The sequence below is a fragment of the Balaenoptera borealis genome, assembly GCF_965194805.1.
Source record: "Balaenoptera borealis genome assembly, chromosome: X".
Classification (NCBI taxonomy): domain Eukaryota; kingdom Metazoa; phylum Chordata; class Mammalia; order Artiodactyla; family Balaenopteridae; genus Balaenoptera; species Balaenoptera borealis.
The window spans coordinates 45736713-45752556 of record NC_138881.1 but is presented as its reverse complement, the minus strand read 5'-3'; positions in this window follow the sequence as shown (position 1 = coordinate 45752556).

Below are 15844 nucleotides of genomic sequence, written 5' to 3'. Positions count from 1 at the left end.
GTGGTGTCATTTAACATGTTCTCTACTCCCCACTTTTCCTGGAGATAGAAGTTAGCTCTGAGAACTCTATTGCATCCGGGTTATTATTATTATTACTAAGAACACTTCATAGGCGGTGCTGTGAGATTCCTATTTCATCATACCAGGAGTCATATAATATCTGGTGGTCCTGCTTTTAATGATGTTAAGATTCATCAGTGGGTTAAGGTGGTAATAGCCTGATACCCCCATGGAAAATTTCCCCATCAACCTTTCATTTAATGATTTCGTCTATTGATGATAGTTGCCTGGATCAGTTATTTTATTAGGACTTGCAGAGTGGTCATTTTTCTAAAATTCTATCACTTTTCTACATTTATTAACTGGCATTTTATATAAGTAAAAACTTTCCTTCATCAACTCAGGCTATTGGGTTACCCAAAATACAGTTAATACAGGAAAAACAAGATATAGATGTAATTCTGTCATTATAAATGCCAATTTTAGAGCAAGGAATTGATGCCCTATGGTTCTAGTGGTCCAAATGAGGTTTTTGTTTAAACTTCTTTTTTGCTTCTTCTTATTTTTAGTGTCATTATGAACTCATGGGTTTGTTGTTGTTGTTTTATTTTGGCTGCTCCAGATCTTAGTTGCGGCATGTGGGATCTTTGTTGCAGGATCTTTAGTTGTGGCATGTGGACTTCTTAGTTGCGGCATGCGAACTCTTAGTTGTGGCATGCATGTGCGATCTAGTTCCCCGACCAGGGATCGAACCCGGGCCCCCTGCATTGGGAGCGCGTAGTCTTACCCACTGGACCACCAGGGAAGTCCCAAACACATGGTTTTTGTTTTTTAAAAGTGTATTTAGTGTTTCGATCCATTGCAATTATTATTCTATTTGATGTTCAAATTGTCCCTCATTTGGCCAGTGGGAACCCCTTCAAGTTTGCTCCTGTACCTTTTTGACATGAGACTAGTAAAACTTTGATAGTTTTCATGATTTCTAGTATGAAAAGATGTTCCAGGCTCATAGTAGACATTTACTGCTCCAGATCTAAAATCAGCCATTTCTCCAAGGCATCCTGGTTCTTTTTAGTTGGGATGTATTTGGACAAGATAAGGGTGCTAGGTGTGTGCATTGATAGTGGGTGTCACTGCTTCTTGGTATTTTCAATGAACAGAGCAAGAAAATTTTTTCTTTGAGAGAAACAAAAAAGTCACTGGATCATATTGATATTTCCAATTTGAAATGAATATTCCAAGTTGTTTATGCAATTTTAAAATTTTATATTTCAAAAGTGGCACTTTTATATGGAAAATCTTGGTTCCTAACAGCGTTTATATAATGGCTTCTTTGCAGTAAAGTAACAAAACCAATATTTCTACCAGCAATTAGACTCCTGAAAGAAGTCTAAGATTTCTTAGCAGCTCTATTTGTCCTTGGAATATATTCCATTAAGGGCATGCGTTCAAAACACGGTGCTCTAAAGTTGCTGGAAATAATATTTTATCTTTGGAAGCTATGTCATGAATGTGATATAGTTAGGTTTTTTCAGTCCCATTTGTTTGCAATTTTTAGGGATTGTTTTTAAAATTTTTAATCGAATTTTTGAATATGTAAAACATTTTTATGTTTTCAGTATATAGGCTAAACTATATAACTTCCACCCTGTCCTTACACCCTGTTACGCTCTCTCTGTCATAGGTCACTTTTTAAAAATGAGGTTTTTTTTTTTTTAACATCTTTATTGGAGTATAATTGCTTTACAATGGTGTGTTAGTTTCTGCTTTATAGCAAAGTGAATCAGTTATACATATACATATGTTCCCATATCTCTTCCCTCTTGCATCTCCCTCCCTCCCACCCTCCCTATCCCACACCTCTAGGTGGTCACAAAGCACAGAGCTGATCTCCCTGTGCTATGCGGTTGCTTCCCACTAGCTATCTGTTTTACATTTGGTAGTGTATATATGTCCATGCCACTCTCTCACTTTGTCACATCTTACCCTTCCCCCTCCCCATATCCTCAAGTCCATTCTCTAGTAGGTCTGCGTCTTTATTCCCGTCTTGCCCCTAGGTTCTTCATGACCTTTTTTTTGTTTTGTTTTTGAGATTCCATATATATGTGTTAGCATACGGTATTTGTTTTTCTCTTTCTGACTTACTTCACTCTCTATGACAGACTCTAGGTCCACCCATCTGACTACAAATAAGTCAATTTTGTTTCTTTTTATGGCTGAGTAATATTCCATTGTATATATATGCCACATCTTCTTTATCTATTCATCTGTCGATGGACACTTAGGTTGCTTCCATATCCTGGCTATTGTAAATACAGCTGCAATGAACATTGTGGTACATGACTCTTTTTGAATTATGGTTTTCTCAGGGTATATGCCCAGTAGTGGGATTACTGGGTCGTATGGTAGTTCTATTTGTAGTTTTTTATAAAAATGAGTTTTTGGTTTATCCTTCCAGTGTTGCTCTTTGAAACTATAAGTATCTACCTATATGCTTATATGTGTATATCTATATATACTCATATATCATACTTATACTTTGCATTCCCCTCTTTCTTATGCAAAGGTAGAGACTGGATATACTGTTTTACACCTTATGCAAGTTTCTACTGAGTGCTTATTATGTTCCCAGCACTGTGCTGAGGTACTTAGGCAAGAGTGATCCCACTTATCACCATGTTCTAGTGTATTTTTTCGGTATTGCAGTTAATTAGAGCTGCTGCTCTTATCTCTGTCTCTCAGGAGACAGTGCTCCTGGGTACCACCTCAGTGCGACTTATTTATCTCCCACTATCTTGCAGCAAGCACTGACAGTGACAAACACTTGTCCCTCAGCATGTCAAAAGAATAAACATATTTTTAATTACACAAGTGATGCAACATGCACACTGTGAGATGCTGAAACTACACAGAAGTGTATGGAATAACAAGCCATGGTTTGCCCTCACTCTCGCCCCATCCCACTGCACTTGGCTGAAACAATTATTCCTATGGTGGTTGCCAAATGGTGATTTTCTAATCCTATTATTCCTTCTACATTTATTAGTTCACATTCTACTATAAGGAAGAGTTCTCTCTCTTTTCCTTCCTTCCTTCCTTCATTTATTCATTCATTTAGTTTTGTCATATGGATTTGTGGATTCTTATTTTATCCAATGAGTTATAAACTGCTACATTCATTATTTATTTTGTTGCCCAAATTGTCCCAGAATTTGACAAGGGGAGTCCTTTCAAGCTTGCTTTTTTGTCCTTTTGATATGTCCATAGTCCTTTGAGCATTCCTTTACTTTCTGGAACATCAAGGTGTTCCAGGCTCATCTTGTACTTTTCCTGCCCCAGCTCTGGAATCAGCCATTTCTCCAAGAATCCAGCCTTGGTTCCTTTTGGTAGAGATACCGAAATAGAGGCACGAAGTGTGCTCACTGCTGCAATTAGGAGTCATTGAATTATAGTCCATCTCAGTGGACAGAGCTGGTGTGTATGTATATATTCCTAAGCACATACACACACATTATCTATCTATCTATCTATCTATCTATCTATCTACCTATCTATCCATCTATCTATCATCTATCATCTATCAACCATCTATCTATATCTATCTATCTATGAAATCTCTGTATCGCCTTAAAATCATGAATTCATACTGGTACTCCAACTCTAATCTCAAACCACAGGATTAATTCTAGCCTTCCCCCCTTTCCATATTTCTAACTCCCTTATCTGACAGTGAGAAATCTGGTTCTCATTATCCACAATATACTTACTTATTTGTTCAATCCTAGGATACGCATATAGTTGTTTCAGAACTGCCAACCCACTACTGTGAAAAATAAAGCTACTAACTAGGGTTTAATATTTGTTTACAGTTTTTATTTTGTTTTTCCCCTTCAGTGTAGTTGTTATTCATTTGAAATAGACTCATTTGTTTCCATTTGTATTTCATTTTGTTTCTCCCCCATCCTTTTTGATTGATTGACTATGTAGAACATTAATATGATTTTAAAAAATTGAAGTATAGTCAATTTACAATGTTGTGTTAGTTTCAGGTGTACAGCAAAGTGATTCAGTTATACATATATACATACACCTATTCTTTTTCAGATTCTTTTTTATTATAGGTTATTACAAGATCCTGAATATAGTTCCCTGTGCTATACAGTAGGTCCTTGTTGTTTATCTATTTTATATACAGTAGTGTGTATCTGTTAATCCCAAACTCCCAATCAACCCCTCCCCCATTCCCCATTTGGTAACCATAAATTTGTTTTCTCTGTCTGTGACTCTATTTCTGTTTTGTAAATAAGTTCATTTGTAGCATTTTATAGATTCCACATATAAGTGATACCACATGATATTTGTTTTTCTCTTTCTGACTTACTTCACTTAGTATGATAATCTTTAGGTCCATCCATGTTGCTGCAAATGGCATTATTTCATTCTTTTTTATGGCTGAGTAATATTCTGCTGTATATATACCACATCTTCTTTATCCATTCATCTGTCGATGGACATTTAGGTTGCTTCCATGTCTTAGCTATTGTGAATAGTGCTGCTATGAACACTGGGGTGCATTTTCAAATTAGAGTTTTCATCTCTTCCGGATATATGCCCAGGTGTGGGATTGTTGGATCATATGGTAGCTCTATTTTTAGTTTTTTAAGGAACCTCCATACTGTTCTCCATAGTGGCTGCACCAGTTTACAGTCCCATCAACAGTGTAGAAGGGTAACATGATTTTAAAAGTCAAAGCCATACAAAGTATTATACCCAGAGAAGTGTCACTCCCCTATGCCCTGTACCCCGTTCCCATCCTCCCATCCTTTTCACCCTATTCCTGCTCATCCCCTATAGGTAATAAATCCCACTAGTTTCTGATTTACACTTAGTGTATTTCTTTTTGCACAAATGAACAATACATTTTTTTCATTTCTACTTCTTTCTTACATAAAAGATAGCATACTATTGATACTCTATTGCACTTTGGTTTTCTTTTGAACTATTTGCTTTACAAAATATATCCTGAAAATGTATGTACTTATAAAAACATTTTAACGGTAAAATATAATATACATACAGAAAAGTTCAGAAAACATATATCCACTTTTTAAGAATAATTATAATTCAAACACCTGTATAAACACCACACAGGTTAAGAAACAGAACATTGCTAACACCCTAGAAGTCTTCTGGGTGACTTTTGCCAATCATAGCTCCCCCTCTCTCACCCTGAATTTTATGCTATTTACTTCCTTGCTTTTCTTTATGGTTAATCATCACCTTAGTTTAGTTTTGCTTTTATTCAAGTATAACACATATACCAAAGTGCACAAAAATTATGGACAACTTGATGAGTTTTCACAAACCAAACATACCAGATTCAAGAAACAGATCATGACCAGTACCCCAGAAGGCCCACCTGTGCCCCCTCCTAATCACTTTCTACCTCAGGGTAGCCACTATTTTGATTTCTAAGGGTGTGGTTTGGTTTTGCACTTTATATAAATGGAAAACTAATAGAGTATATGCTTCTTTTATTTAATTATGCTTGTGCAATTTCTCCACTCTGTTGACTGAAGAGATAGTTCATTTTTATGGCCGAATGGCATCCTATTGTATGAATATGTCACAATTTCAAAAATCTGTTTCACTGGCACTGTTGGAAACTTGAGTTGTATACACATAGCTTGTAAAAGAGGGAAAAAAATAACCTGAAGATCATAGCCCTGCAGGTGAGACAGACAGATGAGGCAGAGAGTTGTAGCATAAGCTCTCCATGAGAGTTATACATGTGGGGTTATGGATAGATGGACTTTGAGATGTTGAGGAAAGTTCTGAAGGACGAGAAGATATAATGTCCTTAAGAGGATATAGGGAGAGAGGGGGGGGAGGGAGGGAAAGAGAGAGAGAGAGATTCAAGGCAGGGGAGATCTAGGAACTGGTACCATTTTGGGAAGGCTGGGTCAGAGGGCACTGCATTTAGAGGTGGAGGGGAGAAATGAGGTTGTAGGGTAGATTGGTGAGGCAAAGAACATGTCACAAAAATCCTAGGGTGCTGGATTAAGAACATGAGACTTTATTCCTTAGGGGATTGGGATGCTACTGAAAAATTTTTTCTCCTCCTCCTTAATTTCCTCCTTTATTTTTTAAGCAGGGGCATTATATGGCCTATTTTGCAGTTTAGAAGGATTCAACCAGCAGTGGGCAGGGAAGATGGATTGGAGGGTTAAGAGCAGGAGGCAGGGAGACCTGTGAGGAAGCCATAGCAACATTCATATTGGTGGTTATGCCTGAAAGTCCTGGAGTCAGGCTTCCAAATTTTCTCCAGCCCAGTTCTCTCTTTTGATTTCCAGTCTCTCATATCCAGCTTTCTACTCAATATCCCCACTTGAATGTCTAATAGGCATTCTCAAACTCAACACAACCAAAACTGAACTCCTGACCTTACCCCTAAAACCAGCTCCTCCTGCAGTCTTTCTCTTATCATGTTCCATCCTTCTGGTTGCTCAGGCCTCATTCTTAGAGTTTTTCTTCACTCCTCCCTCTCTTTCACACCCCACATCCTGAAGTCTACTAATCTATTTGTTTGCACTTCCTATATTTCATATAAATAGAATCATACAATATGTTTTCATTTTTTGTCCGGCTTCTTTCACTCAGCATAATTAGTTTGAGATTCGTCCTTGCGGTTGTGTGTGTCAATAGATCATTCCTTTTACTGCTGAGTAGTATTCCATTGTATTTATATACCATAATTTCTTGATCCATTCACCCGTTGATGGGTATTTGGTTTGTTTCCAGTTTTTTGTCTATTATAAATAAAGCTGCTATGAACATTTATGCACACATTTTTGTATGGACATATGCTTTCATTTCTCTTGGGTAACTACATAGGAGTGGGAAGTCTAGATCGTACAGTAGGTGTATGTTTAACTTTGTAAGAAACTGCTAAACTGTTTTCCAAAGTAGCTGTACCATTTCATTCCCACCAGCAGTGTGTGAGAGTTCCAGTTCCTTCACATCCTTGACAAAACTTGATATGGTCAGTCTTTTAATAAGTGTGCAGTAGTACCTAATCATGGTTTTAATTTGCATTTCCCTAATGACCAATGATATTGAACATGTTTTCATGTGCTTATTTGTCATCTGTATATTTTCTTTAGTGAAGTGTCTGCTCAGATCTTTTGCCCATTTAAAAAAATTGGGTTGTTTGATTTCTTATTATTGAGTTTACAGAGTTCTTTACATATTCTGGATACAAGTCCTTTATTAGATACATATTTTGCAAAAATTTTCCTTCCAGTTTGTGGCTTGCCTTTTTATTTTCACAGTAGTCTCTTTTTGAAGAAAATATTTCTGGTTTTGATAAAGTCCATGTTATCAATGCTTTTTTTTTTACATTACATAATTTTAATTTTATCTTTCCAATAAATTTGTAAGGTGGTTGGTTATGGTCTTAAGTAAGTCACTTCTGTGAACTTCAGAATGCTCACCTTTAAAATGGAGATAATATTTCACAGGGTTGTTGTGAGGCTAGAACAAAGTAACATGTAAAGTACTTTGTACAGAGTACTCAATAAATGGTAGCCAGTTTTTACTATTATTATTATTGTTATTACAAATAGAGGAAACAATTGCTTAGGGAAAGTAACCAGCCCAAGGACATTCGGTGAATAGACTTTATTGAGTACCTGCATAGGGCTGTGAATATAAAAATGCATAAGATCCCATCTCTGCCTTCTATCTAGGAACTCACACTCACTCTTAGTAAGAAAGCAAACAAAATCTAGAACCAAATGCTCTTTTCACTCCATTCTGATGCAAATCTGGAAAGGAAGAGGTAAAATGAGAACCATGTCAACTATTTCTTAGATGAAAAACCTTCTTCATATGCACTAAATTTCTTTCACTGTGCTTAAGGGTACTCTAACTCAGTGTACCCTCCCCAACCTGCATCCCCTCCATAATCAGGAAATCCTTATATACAAACTACTATACTATATATAAGATAGACAACTAATAAGGATATTGTATAGCACAGGGAACTCTACTCAATACTCTGTAATGACCTATAGGGGGAAAGACTCTAAAAAAAAAAGTGGATATATGTATATGTATAACTGATTCACTTTTCTGTACACCTGAAACTAGCACAACATTGTAAATCAACTATATTCCAATTAAAAAAAAAAAAGACAAAAAAGAAATAAGACCATTTCAACTCCCCTCATTTTAGAGATAAGAAAGGAAAAAAAAGTTCCCTTTCCCTAATTTTTTCCTAAGTACTCTTTAAAAAACTATTTGCAAATGGTTCTGAAGAACCTAGGGGCAGGACAGGAATAAAGACGTAGACGTAGAGAATGGACTTGAGGTCACGGGGAGGGGGAAGGGTAAGCTGGGACGAAGTGAGAGAGTGGAACGGATAAATATACACTACCAAATGTAAAATAGATAGCTAGTGGGAAGCAGCTGCACAGCACAGGGAGATCAGCTCGGTGCCCTGTGACCACCTAGAGGGGTGGGATAGGGAGGATGGGAGGGAGACGCAAGAGGGAGGAGATATGGGGATATATATATATGCATAGCTGATTCACTTTGTTATAAAGCAGAAACTAACACACCATTGTAAAGCAATTATACTCCAATAAAGATGTTAAAAAAAAAACTATTTGAACAGTCTTTAAAATATAGCACAATGGTATTTTGTTTTAAAGCAATTGTTTAAAGATATTCTTAATGTTTTGTAAAGCTATGTTTTTGCTAATTATATGTAGAAAACTAAAAATTACTGATAAGCCATGAAATTAACATAATTTTAGATGTAACTTTAAAGAGACAAATGATCACTCCTTTTTAAAATATCAAAAAGAGGATGGAAAAACCCAGAAGAAGAAATTACAATGTATCTTTAAAAAAAAAAATAAATTTATTTATTTATTTTGGGCTGTGTTGGGTCTTAGTTTCTGTGCAAGGGCTTTCTCTAGTTGCGGCAAGCGGGGGCCACTCTTTATCGCGGTGCGCGAGCCTTTCACTGTCACGGCTTCTCTTGTTGCGGGGCACAGGCTTCAGACGCGCAGGCTCAGTAGTTGTGGCTCACAGGCCTAGTTGCTCCGCGGCATGTGGGATCTTCCCAGACCAGGGCTCGAACCCGTGTCCCCTGCATTGGCAGGCAGATTCTCAACCACTGTGCCACCAGGGAAGCCCACAATGTATCTTAGTTGTTACATTTTACTTCTGATTTCATACCTGTCATTAAATATGTAGCAAGACAAAATAAAGTCATAAAACAATGAAAAAAAAACATAATCAGGGAATCCTTAACAGTGGTATTTTCCTCCTTTGAGTGAAGAATTCATACCATTGCTTTGGTGTATTGCTGTACAGTTAACTAAAAACACCTTCACCTATGCTAACTAAACTAATCTAACTAGCTAACTTAATCTTCCCCAAATCCTGTGAGGTATGAATTACTAAAATCATTTTAGAGAGGAGGAAATTGAGACACAGCTATAAGTGTCATAATCTAGATTAGAACAAGATCAAAAAGCCTCATCCTAGTTTAATTACTCGTTTAAAGCTTGCTCACTAAGCTACACTGAACCTATATTAAAATATTTTTGCACTCTCACCTAGATTGTCTCCTATTTTCTCTGAGTCTGTGATACTCCAATTCTCCTAGGGGTCTAGTACTGAACCTTGTATTTGAAGGATTCTCTCAGGCAATATGTTTATTCAATAACCCATGCAACATAATATAATGTCACCTTTTCAAGTATGGCTATGACTTTAACATAGACTAGATCCATAAAGGGAGATGGAGAATGATACCTTGCATTTGTTTGGCAGTCTTTCAAAGTGCTTTCATATATATTATTCATAGAGGGAGAATGGAATTTGAATTTAAGAGTAGAAAGGATGTTAGAGATTCTCAAATCTAGTGTTTCCTAACCTTCTTCAGGTCACTTGCCCATTTGCGAATCTGACAAAAACTACAGACCTCATACCCAGAAAGATATACGTGCAAATTTGCATAGTTTCAGGGGATTCTTGGAACACCCCCAGGTTAAGAACTGTCTAATTTGCAACTCACATTTTACAAACGAGGAAGCTGCTATTTATTATGACAGCATCCCTATGAGGTGGCAAAGTAAGGATTATTACCCACATTTTCCAGATCTGGAAACTAAGGTCTAGAGAAGTTTCAAGACTTGCCCAAAGTCTTAAAGCTAGGTTGCAGCAGTAGCAGAACCCAGGACTCTGGACAGTCTAGTTTTGTTTTTGTTTTTTTATAAATTTATTTATTTTATTTTTGACTGCGTTGGGTCTTTGTTGCGGTGCATGGGCTTCTCACTGAGGTGGCTTCTCTTGTTGCAGAGCACGGGCTCTAGGCACGCGGGCTTCAGTGGTTGTAGCACGTGGGCTCAGTAGTTGTGGCTCGCAAGCTCTAGAGCACAGGCTCAGTAGTTGTGGCGCACGGGCTTAGTTGCTCCATGGCATGTGGGATCTTCCCGGACCAGGGCTCGAACCCGTGTCCCCTGCATTGGCAGGCGGATTCTTAACCACTGCACCACCAGGGAAGCCCTTGTTTTTGTTTTTAATTTAAGTATATTTAACATACAATATTATATCAGTTCCATGTGCTCGAGTTCTTATTCTTCTAGATCACGTTGACTGCATACTGCACTACAGTGAAATTTCTTCACCATTAAGAAAGCCTTCTACAGCCAACAGTTTATTTTACCCTCCACGACACACACAACTCTCAATCTCTGGTGAAAAAGATCCAAGTACAAAAACTGTCCTATTCACAATAGTAACTAATTTCTTAGAGATTTCCAAAAGGTTTTAGTCATCACTGACACATTAAATATTGGAATCTGGAAATTAGAATTGTAAACAACTCTGTAACTTCTACATTGGTCAACTAAATACCAATTTGGTCAACTTCTCCTTTTAGCAGCAAATGAACATACTTGTTCTCCTTCTTACTTCAGGGAGTTTAGAAACAATAGTAAAACTCTCCAGGTGGATTTTATTGCACTTAAAACCACAATGACCACAAACTGGACGTGACAAGGTATAAAGGCTGAGTGCTAAACTCCCGTTCGCCCCGCCGCCAGAGGGAGCTGAGAGCGAGCGGAGGAAGCCGAACCCTCGAGGAGGCCTGGGCGTCGCCGGAGATCCAAGTGTGGGGGACGTGTCTATCAATGCTTTTATATCCATGCTTTTTGAGTCCTAATTAGGAAATATTTGCCCACCCAAAGGTGACTAAGATTTCCTTCTAAGTTTTCTTTAACATATTTTTGTAGTTTTCAGTTTTACATTTAGGTCTACGACCCACCTCGCATTAATTTTTGTACATGTTGTGAGGTAATGGTCAAAGTTCAATTTTTTTTGCATATGACTATTCAATTATTGAAAATATTATTCTTTCCCTCATTGAACTGCATTTACACCTTTGTTGAAAATCAATTAGCCATATATGTATGGGCCTATTTCTTGACTTTCTTCTTTTTCACTGCTCTTTACTCCAATACCACATCATCTTGATTACTGTAGCTTGAAATCAGGTAGTATAAGTCCTCTAACTTTGTTCTTTTTTTTTTTTTTTTTACCAGGAACTTGATTTCCTTTTTTATTTATTTTTTCCTCCTGTTTCAGTTTCAAATAATTCAAAGAATTATAGGACTAGAGAGGCTTTAAATAAGCTACAATTAGCAATAGAATAGCCAACTATTTTGGCTATTCTAGGTCCTCTGCATTTCCATATAAATTTTAGAATTGGCTTGTCAATTTATGCATCTTAGCAATATTGAATCTTCCAGTGTGTGAGCATAGGGTATCTTTCCATTTATTTAGATCTTTTATTGCTCTTAGTAATGTTTTATAATTTTCAGTGTACAGGCCTTGCACATCTTTTGTCAAATTTATCTCTAAGCATATATTGTGAGGCTATTATAAATGGTATTTTAATTTCAAATTCCAATTGTTAATTGCTAGCATATAGAAATGCAGTTGATTTTGAATATTGACCTTTTATCCTGCAACATTGTTAGAATATTTCATAGTTTTTTGGTATATTTCTTAGGATTTTCTATAGACAATAATGTTATACGCGAAAGGATAGATTTACTTCTTTACTTACAATCTGGGTATCTTTTATTTTTTTTTCTTACCACACTGCAAGGGCTAGAACCTCCAGTAGAATGTTGAATAGAAGTGGGGTTGGATATTCTTGCCTTCTTGCTGATCTTAAAGAGAAAGCATTCAGTCTTTCCTCCATAGAGTATGATGTTAGCTGCAGGTTTTTCAAAGATGCTCAACATCATTAATCATCAGGGAAATGCAAATGAAAACCACAAGGAAATATCACCTCAAACCTGTTAGGATGCCTATTATAAAAAAAATACAAGAGGTAATGCATGCTGGTGAGGATGTGGAAAAAGGGGAACACTTGCACACTTGATGGGAATGTGAACTGGTGCAGCCACTATGGAAAAGAGTATGGAGGTTCCTCAATAAATTAAAAATAGAACTGCCATATGATCCAGCAATCTTACTTTTGGGTATGCATCCAGAGGAAATGAAATCACTATCTCAAAGAGTTAATCTGTACGCCCATGTTCATCGCAGCTTTATTTACAATAGCCAAGGTATGGAAACAACCTAAGTGTCTCTCAACAGATGCATGGATAAAGAAAACGTGGTGTGTGTGTGTGTGCGCACACACACACACACAATGGAATATTATTCAGCCTTAAAAAAAGAAAGAAATTCTGCCATTTGTGACAACATGGATGAACTTGGAAGGCATTATGCATGGTATCACTTATATGTGGAATCTAAAAAAAAAGTTGAACTCAGAAACAGAGAGTAGAATGGTGATTGCCAGGGGCTGAAGGGAGGGGAAAATAGGGAGAGGCTGGTAAAATGGTACAAAGTTTCAGTTATAAGATGAATAAGGTCTGAGGATCTAATGTATAACATGGTGACTATAGTTGATAATACTACATTGTATAATTTAAATTTGCTATGAGAGTGGAACTTAAATGTCCTCATCAAAAAAAAAAAAAAAATCCAAACAACAAAAAGTTTATATGTGAGGTGATGGATGTAATGGTGGGAATACTTTCATAATGTACACATATCAAATTATCATGTTGTACACTTTAAATATATCACAATTTCATTTGTCAATTATACCTCAATAAAGCTGAAAATTTTTCTATTCCCCTTTTGGATTTCTTTTTTTTAATTAATTAATTTTTTGGCTGCGTTGGGTCTTCATTGCTGCACGCAGGCTTTCTCTAATTGTGGCGAACGGGGGCTGCTCTTCATCGCGGTATGTGGGCTTCTCGTTGCGGTGGCTTCTCTTGTTGCAGAGCACGGGATCTAGGCATGCGGGCTTCAGTAGTTGCAGCACGTGGGCTCAGTAGTTGTGGGGCATGGGCTTAGTTGCTCCATGGCATGTGGGTTCTTCCCAGACCAGGGATCAAACCCATGTCCCCTGCACTGGCAGGCAGATTCTTAACCACTGCGCCACCAGAGAAGTCCCTTGATTTCTTCTTTGATGCAATATTTAGAAGTGTTATTTAGTTTCAAAATATTTGCATATTTTTCAAATACCTTTAAAAATTTATCTCTAATTTTATTCCATTGTGTTGAGAGAAAATACTTTGTCTGATTTGATTCTTTTAAGTTTATGGAGATTTGTTTTATGGTCCACAGAATACGGTTGTATTAGTTTCCTGAGGCTGCCATAACAAATTATCACAAACTTGATGGCTTAAAACAACAGAAATTTATTCTCTCACATTCTGGAGGGCAGAAGTCTGAAATCAAGGTGTAGGCAGGGTTGGTTCCTTTTGGAGACTTTGAGGGAGAATCTGTTCCATGCCTCTCCTCACCAGCTTCTGCTAGCTGCTGGCAATCCTTGGCATTCCTTGGCATGTAGATGCATCATTCTAATCTCTTCACATTGCCTTCTTCTCTGTGTCTCAAATCTCCCTCCGCCTTTCTTTTATAAGGATGCCTGTCATTGGATCTAGAGTTTACACTAAATTCATCATGATCTCATCTTGAGATCTTCAACTTAACTAAATCTTCAAAAACCCTCTTTTCCAGAGGGCAGACAGCAGAAGCAAGAATAACTACAATCCTGCAGCCTGTGGAACAAAAACCACATTCAAAGAAAGATAGACAAGATGAAAAGGCAGAGGGCTATGTACCAGATGAAGGAACAAGATAAAACCCCAGAAAAACAAGTAAATGAAGTGGAGATAGGCAACCTTCCAGAAAAAGAATTCAGAATAATGATAGTGAAGATGATCCAGGACCTCGGAAAAAGAATGGAGGCAAAGATCGAGAAGATGCAAGAAATGTTTAACAAAGATCTAGAAGAATTAAAGAACAAACAAACAGAGATGAACAATACTATAACTGAAATGAAAACTACACTAGGGCTTCCCTGGTGGCGCAGTGGTTGAGAATCTGCCTGCCAATGCAGGGGACACGGGTTCGAGCCCTGGTCTGGGAAGATCCCACATGCCGCGGAGCGACTAAGCCCGTGAGCCACAACTACTGAGCCTGCGCGTCTGGAGCCTGTGCTCCGCGACGGTGAGAGGCCCGCGCACCGCGATGAAGAGTGGCCCCTGCTTGCCACAACTGGAGAAAGCCCTCGCACAGAAACGAAGACCCAACACAGCCAAAAATAAAATATAAATAAATAAATAAATTTAAAAAAAAAAAAAAAACTACACTAGAAGGAATCAATAGCAGAATAACTGAGGCAGAAGAACGGACAAGTGTCCTGGAAGACAGAATGGTGGAATTCCCTGCTGTGGAACAGAATAAAGAAAAAAAATGAAAAGAAATGAAGACAGCCTAAGAGACCTCTGGGACAACATTAAACGCAATAACATTCGCATTATAGGGGTCCCAGAAGGAGAAGAGAGAGAGAAAGGACCAGAGAAAATATTTGAAGAGATTATAGTCGAAAACTTCCCTAACATGGGGAAGGAAATAGCCACCCAAGTCCAGGAAGCGCAGCGAGTCCCATACAGGATAAACCCAAGGAGAAACGTGCCGAGACACATAGTAATCAAATTGGCAAAAACTAAAGACAAAGAAAAATTATTGAAAGCAGCAAGGGAAAAACGACAAATAACATACAAGGGAACTCCCATAAGGTTAACAGCTGATTTCTCAGCTGAAACTCTACAAGCCAGAAGGGAGTGGCATGATATACTTAAAGTGATGAAAGGGAAGAAACTACAACCAAGATTACTCTACCCGGCAAGGATCTCATTCAGATTCGATGGAGAAATCAAAAGCTTTACAGACAAGCAAAAGCTAAGAGAATTCAGCACCACCAAACCAGCTCTACAAGAAATGCTAAAGGACCTCCCCTAAGTGGGAAACACAAGAGAAGAAAAGGACCTACAAAAACAAACCCAAAACAATTAGGAACATACATATCGGTAATTACCCTAAACGTGAATGGATTAAATGCTCCAACCAAAAGACACAGGCTTGCTGAATGGATACAAAAACAAGACCCATATATATGCTGTCTACAAGAGACCCACTTCAGACCTAGGGACACATTCAGACTGAAAGTGAGGGGATGGGAAAAGATATTCCATGCAAATGGAAATCAAAAGAAAGCTGGAGTAGCAATACTCATATCAGATAAAATAGACTTTAAAATAAAGAATGTTACAAGAGACAAGGAAGGACACTACATAATGATCAGGGGATCAATGCAAGAAGAAGATATAACAATTTTAAATATATACGCACCCAACATAGGAGCACCTCAATACATCAGACAACTGCTAACAGC